General features: G+C 48.0%; 1 protein-coding gene across 1 annotated transcript in view; it reads left to right on the top strand.

Annotated features, from left to right (window-relative positions):
* Positions 1–830: 830 nt before the first annotated feature.
* Positions 831–13,325, top strand: part of Tbc1d1 (TBC1 domain family member 1) — a 214,367-nt gene continuing 201,872 nt past the window's right edge. Inside the window, exon 1 of the mRNA XM_045130255.1 lies at positions 831–927. The gene's annotated coding sequence lies outside the window, so the exon portion shown is untranslated. The remainder of the gene's footprint in view (positions 928–13,325) is intronic.

Below are 13,325 nucleotides of genomic sequence, written 5' to 3'. Positions count from 1 at the left end.
GGGGCATCCTGGCCTGGGCTCCGCATCCTTCCCCCGGGCGGGAAGCAGGGCGACGCTGGCCCGGGTGGCCTGGGCGCTGCTGCGCATTTTGCACCAGGTCCATTTCGGAGGGAGAAGTAGACCGCGCGGATGGGCAGGGCTGGTGAAGCTCCCGCCGCGAGCGTCTCTGGACAGCCCAGCGGGCACTGCCACCTGCTATAAATAGGCGGCCGAGAACACCGTGTGCGGCCACACATCCCGCCGCGAGGGCTTTTTTTCTCTCTCTCTCTCCAAATCTTTATTTATAACGCGCGGTCTCCGCGTTCCCCCGAGAGGCCCTTGGGTGGCACTGGGGAGATGGGCGGTCCGAGTACCCTCCCCGCGGGCTTTCCTCGGGCGGTGCTGGGTGCCCCCGGGGCAGGGTGGGGATGCACCTCCGGGGAGGGGAGGGAGGGGAGGAGAGGCGCGGGCACACCGCACTGCAGCAGCTGTTGCTCGCGCGTCCCGATCACGCGGCGCCGTGGGGGAGGGGGACATTGCACACCCCCCCACCCCAACCCCCGTTTATCTGTCTGTCTCTGCCGGGACGGAGGAGAGAGATCCCGGTCTCGGCCCTCCCCCTCGCCTCCCCCGATCGCCCAGCCCAGGAGGAGGAAACGCGAGCCGCGCGCAGACACCGCCTCCTCCTCCTCCTCCTCCGCCGCCGCCGCCCGCTCCCCCCGCCTGTTGCTGCCGCCGCGGGACCCCGCGTCCGCCTCCCGGAGGAGAAGAGACGCCGGACGGCCGAGAGGTCCTCCGGCCCTCGCCCAGCTCCCGACCCCGGCCGGAGCGCAGCCGGGGTGAGCAGGATGCTGATGGGGACCCCGCCCGCCCAGGCCGGCTCCAGGGCGCCCCCGGGCACCTCCACGCCCCGCTCGGACCCCGGGCTTTGAGCGTGCCCAGGCTCAGGTAGGCACCTTCGGGGACTTGGCCCGCGGTCCCCTCCGGGCCATCCCGCGGCTCCCCATCCCCAGCTCTGCGCTGCGCACTGCTCCCCCGCGGGGCGTCGGGCCCGGGGGAGGGGCGCAGGTGCCCGCACTGGACACTCGGTGTCCCCGGGTGGACCTGGGAGCGCCCGGGAGATCTGGAGATCAGGCCTGCCCCCGCCTCTCCTCCCTGGCATCTCCTGCCATCCTTCCGCCCGCCAAGTGCCGCCGGGCCCGCCGCGCTTGTGAGGTCACCAGACTGGGGGGGACGGTGGTCAGCGTGACCCCGCGCCACCCTTTCAAAGTACATGGTACTTTGCCGTAGTTAACTCGGCGGCGTCACCGGAGCGCGCAACGTTTCTTTCTATGGGCACATCCTGTCCCAGGCATGTTGAAACCCCCGTTTAATTGTTTCTAGCAGTTTCCGCATCGCTCGGTGAGCGTCAGACTCCCTCAAAGTCCACCACGCGTGGCTGATTTGGGGTGTTTTTTTCGCTCTTTTCTAAAAGACGTTACATCTTGTTTGAAACTCACCTAAGATGCGGCTTTCCTACTTGTTATTTCATTTAAAATTGCTTGAGCTCCGGAAGCTGCTTTTTTAATCAAAGGGAAAAGAAATTGAAAGTGATGGCTGTTCCTGTCACCAAACTGTTTAATTTTCAGTGCTCCATATGAGTGGGTAGCTGGGTGTTCACGTCATAGAGCCCTCATTCTTCCTTTTGCATTATATGACTGGAAGATCTCATTGATGAACATCTTCAGGATGAGTTTCTAAATGACCTGATTGCAGTGAGTCACACCCATGAAACTCGGCTATCTCCACGAGTTTAAACCCCTAAACTCTTTGCTCTCCACCTACACAGAAGTCCAGGCCCTGAGAAAGAACCCTCCTTTCGGAGAGCCGAAGAATTTTTCTCCCCCAACCCCCATGTGAGGTGGAATTGCTGGGAGCTGGAGGATGGCCACTCCTGGGTTTTGGGGGTTTGGGAAGCTTGCTCTGGGTGGGCGGGGCTGGGAGGAAGAAAAGAACAGCAGTTGGTCCAAGAGGCAGGAATGCTCCTTGGCAATCACTTGTTTTTAAATTTTATTTTACGTGTTTCCGATTCACTGTCCTCCTACCTCAGCCTCCCAAGTGTTGGGATTTTTAATAAGCCGGTAGCACTTTTGACCAAGCTGACTTTTCATGTTCTGTAACTTGCTTATATTACAGCTCCCTAAAGCAAGTGAGTTCTGGGGGTTCCTGTGGTTAGGAAACAGTGTCTCATTATCAGCTCCTGCCTGGGGACCCCAAGAATGTCTTAAGGAGTCATGAAATTGCGTTAAAAGAAAAAGCTATATACAGGTAATTCCCAACTATTTGAGATTGGATGTTATCACAGTCTCTGATCTGTCTGGTTGTCTTTTTTATTTTATCTCTCTGTCTTTCTTTCTTGTTTTTTCTAGGTAGGGTTTCACTCTAGCCCAGGCTGACCAGGAATTCACTATGTATACAGTCTCAGAGTGACCTCAAACTCATGTGATCCTCCTGCCTCTGCCTCTTGAGTGCTGGGATTAAAGGCGTGTGCCACCATGCCCGGCTATTTTATTTTATTTGAGAGACAGAAAAAGGCAGAATGAGACACCTTATGCATCTGGCTTATGTGGGTCCTAGGGAATCGAACTGAGGTCCTTTGGCTTTGCAGGCAAGCGCCTTAACCTCTAAGCCATCTCTCCAGCTCTGGTTGGTTGTCTTTTGAGGTAGGGCCTCACTTTAGCTCCTGCCAACCTGGAACTCTTTCTGTAAACCAGGCTGGCCTTGAATTCAAGGGGCTCCTCCCACTTCTACCTCCCCAGTGCAGGTGTTTTATTTACAAGTGTGAGAGTTTGTGCTTTTCTACAAAGTCATGGGGTGGGGGGAGGAGAGAGCATAACTCTCCGGATTTATCCATAAGTAGCCATTGCCATGACATTTGGCTGTAAGTAGCCATCCACATACATGAGGTGCTGGCCAGTGAGCACAGTTTATGAGTTAGAGGGAACCCTGTAAGATGCCCAAAACAAGTGCACTGTCCCGATTAACTGATGTCAAAGACGCTAGAGGGACCAGTTGTGACTCAGAAGAGTACATTAACGAATCAGGTGATGACTAAAATAAGTGCCTTTCTGTGGATTTGTTCAGCTATTTGCAGACAACTAGAAGAAGGAAAAACTTGCTTGTGTATTTATGAATTATTAGCAGGAGAGGAAAGTTTTGTAGACCTCCTAACCAGCCTTGGGGTTCATCATGATAAAGTTTTTTTTTTTTTGTTTTGTTTTTATGTTTTTGTGTAGCTCTAGTCCAGGCTGATCTGGAATTCACTGCGTAGTCTCAGGTGGCCTTGAACTTATGATTCTCCTACCTCTGCCTCCCAAGTGCTGGGATTAAAGGCGTGAGCCCCCAGGCCTGGCTCATGACAAAGTTTTGACATTTCTGCTTGAGTGGCAGACGTGACAGCAGCCATTTTTGTTGTTGTTTGGTAGGTTGGTTTTTTTCAAGGTAGGGTATTGCTCTAGTCCAGCCTGGCCTGAAATTCACTAAATTCACCGCCTCTGCCTCATCGAATACTGGCATTAAAGGTGTATGCCATCATGCCTGGCCGGTACCCACTTTTTATACCGTTGTTGTAGAAATTCTCTGGAAAGATCACTCCAGCTTGGAGTGAGTGAAAGTGGAGGAGCTTATTACCTGGGGGCCAAGAAGCTTGGGGTAGCCCTCCACAGAAGCTCGGACCCCGAGCTTCTATTTTTAATTTATAGTTTTCGTAGCCAAGGGGAGGGGGAAGTGAACAAACAAGATGTGTTCGTTTGCTTATCATTCATTTTTGTTGTCACGCCACCCTAATTATGAACTCTATTTTACTTTGTTTTGACCTAAACCATTTTTATCATCCCTTTGGGCCCTTTCTGGACAGTTCCTTCTTTGGAATTTTTCCATCTCCTAAAAAAGGTACAGAGAAGTTTTAGATCCTCATTAATAAGCTCTTTTTCTTTTTTCTTTCTTTCTTTTTTTTTTTTTTTTGGTTTTTTGATGTAAAGTCTCTCTCTAGCCGAGTCTGACCTGGGATTCATTATGTAGTCTCAGGGTGGCTTCGAACTCACGCTGATCCTCCTCCTACCTCTGCCTTCAGAGTGCTGGGATCAAAGGCGTGCGCGACCATGCCCGGCTCAGTAATTAACCCTTACAGTAATTCAGGAAATCAGCTTAACTTTGAGCTTCTTCTCGACCACACTTTTGTCACAGTATCTGAAAATATGCTAAGAGAATGAAGAACTGCTGTGCTGACCAGGAGGGGCAGAGCTAGGTGTGCGCAGGCATCCTTTTCTGACCCAGATCTTCTGGAACATGCCTGGAGGAGGGTGTTTCTTATTGATTTGTTTTTATTTTGCGCTATCATTTGCTTGAGAGGAAAACCAGGAGCTGGGTTACTGTGCGTTTGAGGACAGCCTGGGCTACGGTGAGATCTTGCCTCCAATGAAACAAACAATAAAACAAAATACTCTCGTGTCTAGTTTTCTTCCCTGCTCTTTTTCTTTCTTTTTTCTGTCACAGGGTCTCACTCTAGCCCAGGCTGTCCTTCAACTCATGGAGACCCTCCTACTTCAGCCTCCCAAGGGCTGGGATTAAAGGCGTGGTGCCCCACGCCCATTGAGAGCCTCAAACACACACGTCCATTCGGGGACATCTGGCACAGTTTGTCTTGCCCTTTCTCTGTGTGCCCTTCTCAAGTTTAAGGACTACGGTGAACGCAGTACGTGATCTGTCTCGCAGCCTGTTCTTTTCTTGGCCATGACAGCTCAGGGAAGTAGAATCCGTTCATAAAAAGGACGGAATCCACTTAGGAGCCAAGAGTACTGTTTCCTGTCACTGTAGCAGTGACAAAGGAATTTTCGTTTTTAGTTTACCAGAGGAGAGAGAGAGAGGGAGGAATGGATACGCCAGGTCTTTGTGCTTTTGCAAACAAACTCTAGATGCGTGCACCACTTTGTGCATCTGGCTATACGTGGGTACTGGGGAATCAAACCCAAGCCTGTAGGCTTTGCAAACAAGCCCCTTTAACTGCTGAGCCATTTCCCTGGCAAAGGATTTAGTCTTCAATCAGAATTGTTCCTTGTAGTTTCCTTTTGCTGTCTTTTCTCCTCTTCAATCCTACATTCCAGTGAAAATATTTTTCAATTAAAAAATTGCTTATTTATTTATTTATTTATTTGAGAGAGAAAAGCAGAAAAAGCACCAGATAGAGAATGGGCATGCCAGGGCCTCTAGCCACTGCAAATGAACTGCAGACACATGTGCCACCTTGTGCATCTGGCTTATGTGGGTCCTGGGGAATCAAACCTGGGTCTTTTGGCTGTGCAGGTGGGTGCCTTAGCTGCTAAGCTGTCTCTCCACCCTTTGTGAAAATATTTTTAAAGGAGATTATTCACAAAAGACACAATGGTTTCCATTTTCAAGAGTTTTGATATTTTCAAATCAAAATTTAATGGGATCATAGATTTAAAGGCAATGTATCCTTTTTTTATGTTCCAAATGTTTGGAAAAATATTTAGGCCATGTGAAATAATTTTGACAATTAGTTGCCAGTAAAACCATGAAGAATATAGGGTTATATCCTACCACTAACAATTATGTTTAATTCTGAGTGCCCCTGTTTTCTTCAAGGCAATAGCCATTTCTTTCTTTAAAAAGATAGTGTTGGGATGGAGAGATGGCTTAGAGGTTAAGCGCTTGCCTGTGAAGCCTAAGGACCCCGGTTTGAGGCTCTATTCCCCAGGAGCCACGTTAGCCAGATGCACAAGGGGGCGCACGCGTCTGGAGTTCGTTTGCAGCGGCTGGAGGCCCTGGCACACCTGTTTTTTCTCTCTTCTCTCTCTGTATGCAAATAAATAAATAAAATTTTTTTTTTAATTCCACAGGTCTGGGGCTCAGGTGTTAATATCATAAAAGCACTTGTTTGCAAAGCCTCTGGCCTGGAGTTCAGCCCAGATTCAAATCCCCAGTACCCATGTAAAGCCAGATGCACAGAATGGCACATGCATCTGGAGCATGTTTCTAGCAAGTGGTGGTTGACCCTGGAGCACCCACTCTCTCTCTGCAAACAAGTAAATAAAATATTTTTTAAAAAACCCAAGCAAGCAAATCCTTCCACACATAATGTACTCATTTAGCAAAACATGATATATAGATGGAGATATATATATATATATATATATATATATATATATATATATATATAGGCACATGCCTATCATCCCGATTACTCTTGAGGCTGAGGCAGAAGGATTTAAACTTTGAGGCTAACCTTGTCAACTTAGCGAGACTCAAAAGAAAAAGGAGTGAGGGATACAGCTCAGTGTTGGAGCGCTTGCCTGGCATGGTGCCCAGTATCTCAAAAACAAACCACCACACACAAGACATTTTAAATGGTCAGTGAATATAAACTTCCAAAGTAAGTAAGCGCTTGCCAGTTCGTCGTCAGAACTTCTGAACTTACACACGTGCAGAGCTTACGAAGGCAGTAGCTGGCGCGTGTGCACTCAGAGTTGCTCATTGCTATGGTTATTGTATTTGCTTTTGCAAAATACTTGTATATATTTATTTGTGAGAAAAGACAAAGAAAGAGGCAGTTTGTTTTTTTTTTTTAATGGTGAAATGGATTTATTGAAGCTTACAGATCCAGGGGAAGTTCCATAATGGCAGAAGAAGCTGGCCTACCTTCACAGGCCCAAGCAGAGAGAAGCACACAAGCCTAAAGGTCAAAAGCCACAGCACACTTCAGGAACTCCAGCTAGGCACACTTTTGCATATCTTTAGATTGAAATCTGAAACCCACCACCACACCTTAATTAAGATCACCCAGTGACTTTGAAGAGTCAGTTTTTGTTTGTTTGTTTGTTTGTTTTGTTTTTTTTTTCGGTTTTTCAAAGTAGGGTACCACTTTGGCCCAGGCTGACCTGGAATTAACTATGGAGTCTCAGGGTGGCCTCGAACTCATGCCAATCCTCCTACCTCTGCCTCCCCAGTGCTGGGATTAAAGTGCTGTTTTTGTTTTGTTCCGTTTATTTATTTATTTATTTGGCTTTTCGAGGTAGGGTCTCGCTCTAGCCCAGGCTGACCTGGAACTCACCATGTCGTCTCAGGATGGCTTCAAACTCACAGCAATCCTCTAACCTCAGTGCTGGGATCAAAGGCGTGCGCCCCCACACCTGTCTCCTCGTGAGAACTAACAGACTCCTACAGAAATCACCTACTCCACGAGAGCAGTTAGGGTTCAGTCACCTTGCATCAGGCCCTTCCTCTTAAAGGTTCTACCTTCTTCCAACTCCAGTGCACCAAGGGCAAACTTCCAGGGCACGAATCTTCAGGACATGCACTCGAACTCCCTTCAAGCCATTAGTGCCCTCTCGCCAGCGTTGCCAGGAGGTGAGGCCTGATCTGGCGGAGGCTGGCCTGTGTTGTTAGCTCTGGCAAGTCCCCATACCACCCTCTGCGGTTCCCTTGCAGGGGGCATATGGGACTCAAAGAGTGGGGGTTCCCAGTAGCTTCCCCAAACCTACTCATGCTTCTCTTACTTCCTGATCCATAAGTCCCATCCTTCATGAACCTCCCCCGCAGTTTTGTTCCTGGAGGGAGGATGGGAGCAGCTTTGTATCCTCACACAATGCTGAGGACATTTGGTACTTCAAATTATGAAAATTACATTCACCAGCTTTTAGAGACAGAAGGAAACATGGAGCTGATCGGCCTTTTCCCTTCTATAAGAATAAACTTCAGCCGGGCGTGGTGGTGCACGACTTTTATCCCAGCTTTTAGGAGGCAGAGGTACGAGGATCGCCATGAGTTCAAGGCCACCCTGAGACTACATAGTTAGTTCCAGGTCAGCCTGGACCAGACAGTGAGACCCTACCTTGAAAAACAAACAAATAACAAAAACAAAAAGACTAAGCTGGGCATGGTGGCGTACACCTTTCATCCCAGCACTAAGGAGGCAGACATAGGAGGATCGCCATGAGTTGGAGGCCACCCTGAGACTACATAGTTAATTCCAGGTCAGCCTGGACCAGTGAAACCCTACCTTGAAAAACCAAAAAAAAAAAAAAAAAAAGACTACAGGGCTGGGTGTAGTGGCGCATGCCTTTACTCCCAGCACTTGGGAAGCAGAGGTAGGAGGATCGCAAGTCTGGCCTAGATCAAGACTCCACCTCCATAAGCCAGGGGGAAACAAAAAAGCTTAAAGACCTGAGTTCAATTCCTTAGTTAGCCAAGTAAAGCCAGATGCACAAAGTGATACATGCATGTGGAGTTTGTTTGTGGGACTGGAGGCCCCGGTGTGCCCATTCTCTCTATCTCTCTGTCTTCTGTCTCTCTCTCTCTCTCTCTGCTTGCAAATGAATAAATAAAAATATTGAAGAAAAAGAATGGACTTCGGATGTGGAGAAGGTAAGTGACTAGATGTATTCGGCTTCCCACTGGCAAGTGTTCTTGTGAGGAGCTGAGGGTCTTTGCAGCTGCGGGCTGGAGTCAGGGATGGGCACTGCCCTGTCCTGTCTCTGTATTTCGACAAGCCACTTAACGGCACTCAGTTGGTGTGTTTCAAATACGAGGGGAGTTTCTAAATGGCTTAAAAGGTCCTGGCTCTCCTTAAAGTGTCCGGTTGTCAGCCCGTGGCAGGCGGTCCAGCAGAGCCCACGTCATGCAATGGACAGTCTCCCGGGAGCAGAGCCTCCTTGGCTTTGGGCGGCTGGTGTGTTTAAGGGGCTGTCAAGAGGAATTACCTGGTACACAAGCCCCCTGGAGTGATGGGTCACAGTGTTTCCTACTGTGGATATGACATGGCAGAGGCCCCCAGGGACTGAAGTTACCAATGGTTCATTCTCAGCCTGAGTGAAAATAATTTGGATTGGGATAGACTTTTTTGTTTTTATCTTTTGAGGTAGTGTCTCACTGTAGTCTGGGCTGACCTGGAATTCACTATGTAGTCTCAGGGTGGCCTCGAACTCATGGCGAACCTCCTACCTCTGTGTGCCACCACATGTGGCTTGGATAGATTTTTTATTGACAACTTCCATGATTGTAAACCATATCCCATGGCAATTCTCTCCCTCCTCCACTTTCCCCTTTGAAATTCCACTCCCCATCATATCTCCTCCCCCTCTCGTTCAGTCTTTTATTTTGATGTCGTGATCTTTTCCTCCTCTTATGATGGTCTTGTGTAGGTAGTGTCAGGCACTGTGAGGTCATGGATATCCAGGCCATTTTGTGTCTGGGGGGAGCATGTTGTAAGGAGTCCTATGCTTCCTTTGGCTCTTACATTCTTTCCGCCACCTCTTCCTCAGTGGACCCTGAGCCTTGGAAGATGTGATAGAGACCTTTCAGTGCTGAGCACTCCTCTTTCACTTCTTCTCAGCACCATGGTGCCTTCTGAGTCATCCCAAGGTCACTGCCATCTGAAAAGAGAAGGTTCTCTAACCAAAAGTGCAAGTAGCATTAATATAAGGGTATGAACATTAAGAGAAGTGCTTACTGGGCAGTTTGATGAGCATAGTATATACATTTAGCCAGACAGCAGAACATGTTACACCCCTAGGGCTCATGACTACCCCTGTTGTAGGTTTTCAGTATCAGGGATGTGTTCCCTCCCATGAAGCAGGCCTCCAGTCACATTAAAGGGCACTTGGTTTCCTCCATCACAGACGTGCCACTGTTGCCCCCGTTGGCTCATTTGGCCTGGCTGGCAAAATACAAGGCTTACAGTGTCCACTGTGGAGTATCTTCACTGGTGATTTCTCTCTCCCCTACTGAACAGCGTGCAGTGTGGTGTTTTCCAGCTTTCTGTCAGCTGGTCTACATGGAGGAGTTTGCAGCTCAGAATCCAGCAGGATTTCTCAGTGACCTTATAGCCCAAGTATGTGGAGTCTTCATGAATAGGTTCTTACTATCTATTTGGATAGATTTTTTTTAAATTTTTTGTTTTATTTTATTTGTTTATTTGAGAGCAACAGAGAGAGAGAGAGAGAGAGAGAGAGAGAGAGAGAGAGAGAATGGGCGTGCCAGGGCCTCCAGCCACTCAAACTCCAGATGTGTGCGCCCTCTTGTGCATCTGGCTAACGTGGGTCCTGGGGAATCGAGCCTCGAACCGGGGTCCTTAGGCTTCACAGGCAAGCGCTTAACCGCTAAGCCATCTCTCCAGCCCTTGGATAGATTTTTTTAACTAGAAAGAGAGGGAGAGAGAATTGGTGCACCGGGGCTTCCAGACACTGCAGTCAAACTCCAGATGTGTGCACCACCTTTTGCACATGGGTGACCTTGTGCGTGTGTTACCTCGTGCATCTGGCTTACAGGGGATCTGGGGAGTTGAACATGGATCCTTAGGCATCACAGGCAAGTGTCTTAGCTGCTAAGATGTCTCTCCAGCCCTGGGATAGTTTTTTTTAAAAAAATATTTTTATTTGTAAGGAGAGAGAGAGGGAGAGAGAAGAGAGGCCGATGGAGAGAATGCGGGCATTAGGGCCTTTAGCTGCTGCAAACAAACACTAGATGCATTTGCCACTTATTTAATTGCTTATTTATTTATTTATTTGAGAGAGAGAAGCAGAAAAAGCGCCAGATAGAGAATAGGCATGCCAGGGCCTCTAGCCACTGCAAATGAACTCCAGACATATGTGCCCCTTTGTACATCTGGCTTATGTGGGTCCTGGGGAATCAAACCTGGGTCCTTCAGCTTTGCAGACGAGTGCCTTAACTGCTGAGCCATCTCTCCAGCCCAGGATAGTTTTGAAAGTACAGTGGCCGGGTGTGGTGGCACCTGTGCTTAATCCCAGCACTCGGGATGTGGAAGTAGGGAGTCACTGTGAGCTCAAGGCCAGCCTAGGCTAGAGTGAGATCCTACTTCAGGGGGAAAAAGAAAAGAGTACAGTAATGGCTTGCTAGTATTACTGAATAGTTCATCTATTTCTTGACCCTTTGGAAAATAAGGTAATTATTTACCCAGAATCTCATTGCATTCGTTAGCAACCTTTCTTGTGGCTGTGACAAAATATCAGAAAGAAGTCATGGTAGGAAGAAAGGATTTATTTCTGTCCCGTGGTTTCAGTAAATATCAGTTCATCATGGTGGAGAAGGCGTGGAGGTGGAAGTGGACCAGTCTTATGTTGTGGGAATATGGGGTGGGGGTAGCTATATCTTGGAGGAGGCTTCTCCTATCTTGGGGAGTCCTCCCATCTTGGATGGTCAGGAAGCAGAGCTGGGGCAGGAACCAGAGGCAGATAAAACCTTCAAGTCCTGTCCCCAGGAACCCACGGCGGCTGCCATATGTCCCAAAGTTTCCACAACCTCCCCAAACAGTGCCCCTGGCTAAGGACCAAGTACTTCAAACAGGAGCCTGTGGGGGATGTTTCATATCCAAGCTGTAATGCCTTTGCCAGAAGAATCTGAACTATTTATAAATAATTGTGGCTGTGTCTGCTGTTCAACTTAGTGTTTTCTGAGCAGAGTTACCACCGACTCTACTTTTACGGAGAAATGAAAGCTGCCGCAGATGGTTGAAAAGTGAAAACTAAGTATTCAAATAGTTTTAAAAAATTATTTTATTTAATTTTATTCATTTATTTGAGAGAGGGAGAGAGAGAACGGGCATGCCAGAGCTTCTAGCCACTGCAAACAAATTCCAGATGCATAACCCACCCTGAACATCTGGCTTATGTGGGACCTGGGGACTCGAACCGAGGACGTTTGGTTTTGCAGGCAAGTGCCTTACCCTCTAAGGCATCTCTCCACTCCTCAAATAGTTTTGTTAATAACATGGCAGAACCAATTTGACCGCTCATTACTTATCAAGTGATTTAAATGACAAGAACAGTGAAAGTGATTTTTCTATGCTTGTTGCTGCCTGATTAATAACTGCCTACCCTAAAGTAATTGATAGATCTCGGGTGTGTCCTTTGTGGTAATTCTAGAACTTCTTTAAACATGTCTTGGGATTAGCAGCTGTCAACGGTTAGAACTGAAAGCAGATTCAGTTACAGGACTGGAGGTCAGGCCAGACATTTAATGCCATTTTCACCTGTATAGAGAGGAGAGGGGGAAGAAAGAAGGGAGGGAGGAAAGGAGGGAAGGAGAGAGAGGCTGAGGGAGGAGGTAGGAAAGGAAAGAGTAAAAGAAAGGGAGGGAGAATGAATTTTTGGTTGGAATCTATGAACTTCAATACTATTTTCACTGTCAGAAATAGCCATATATTAAGGGAACAGAGAAGTCAGGCACAAGGTGCACCCATTCTTTCTTTCTTTCTCTCCTTCTGTCTGCTTGCAAATAAATAAGAAAAAAAATATATTTATAGGTCAGGTGTGGTGGCACACACCTTTAATCCCAGCACTCAAGAGACAGAGGTAGGAGGATCACCATGAGTTTGAGGCCACTCTGAGACTACATAGTGAATTCCAGGTCAGCCTGAGTTAGAATGAGACACTACCTTGAAAAACATATATATATTATTTAACAAAGAGAAAGAGGGAGAAAGAGAGAGAGAGAGGGAGAGAGAGGAGAGAAAGAATGGGTGCTCCAGGGCCTCTAGATACTGCAAACAAAACAAACTCCAGATACATGAGCCGCCTTGTGCATCTGGCTTACGCAAGTACTGAGGAATCGAACCTGGTTCCTTGGGCTTTGCAGGCTAGCATCTTAATCACTAACTCATCTCTCCAGCCCTGAAAAAAATATTTTTAAAAGTTTGGATAGTGATGGATGCCTATTCAAACTCTTCAATATGATGATTAGGCACAAAATGAAAAGATAAAAGGGCATGCTGGGGCTGGAGGATGGCTTAGCGGTTAAGCGCTTGCCTGTGAAGCCTAAGGACCCCGGTTCGAGGCTCGGTTCCCCAGGTCCCACGTTAGCCAGATGCACAAGGGGGCGCACGCGTCTGGAGTTCGTTTGCAGAGGCTGGAAGCCCTGGTGCGCCCATTCTCTCCCTCTCCCTCTATCTGTCTTTCTCTCTGTGTCTGTCGCTCTCAAATAAAAAAATAAAAAAAATTAATAAAAAAAAAAGGGCATGCTGATAGCTGCTCTGGACCATGTAGGAAGTAAGAGGCTGTGGCAGCTCCAACCACGGTGGAATTATACGCTGGAATTCCAGGACAAGAGTCGGCTGCTTGGGTTCTGGGCCAAGAGCAGGAGAGAACCCCGTGACCCTCTCTGTCACTTCTTCCCTTCACAACGCAGGCGCACTCTGCACTTGCTCATCCTTTCTCTCTAAGATCTCGTTCCTCTTTCCACGTTTCTTCTAGACCCACATGGGCTCCCAGACCACACGGGTTATTCATTTTCCTTCCCTTGGTTTTGTACTTTCCTAAATAAACATGCTAATTTAA

This window comes from Jaculus jaculus, chromosome 11 (genome assembly GCF_020740685.1).
Source record: "Jaculus jaculus isolate mJacJac1 chromosome 11, mJacJac1.mat.Y.cur, whole genome shotgun sequence".
Lineage (NCBI taxonomy): Eukaryota > Metazoa > Chordata > Mammalia > Rodentia > Dipodidae > Jaculus > Jaculus jaculus.
The sequence above is the reverse complement of the archived record's forward strand: the minus strand, read 5'-3'. Positions and strand labels throughout refer to the sequence as shown.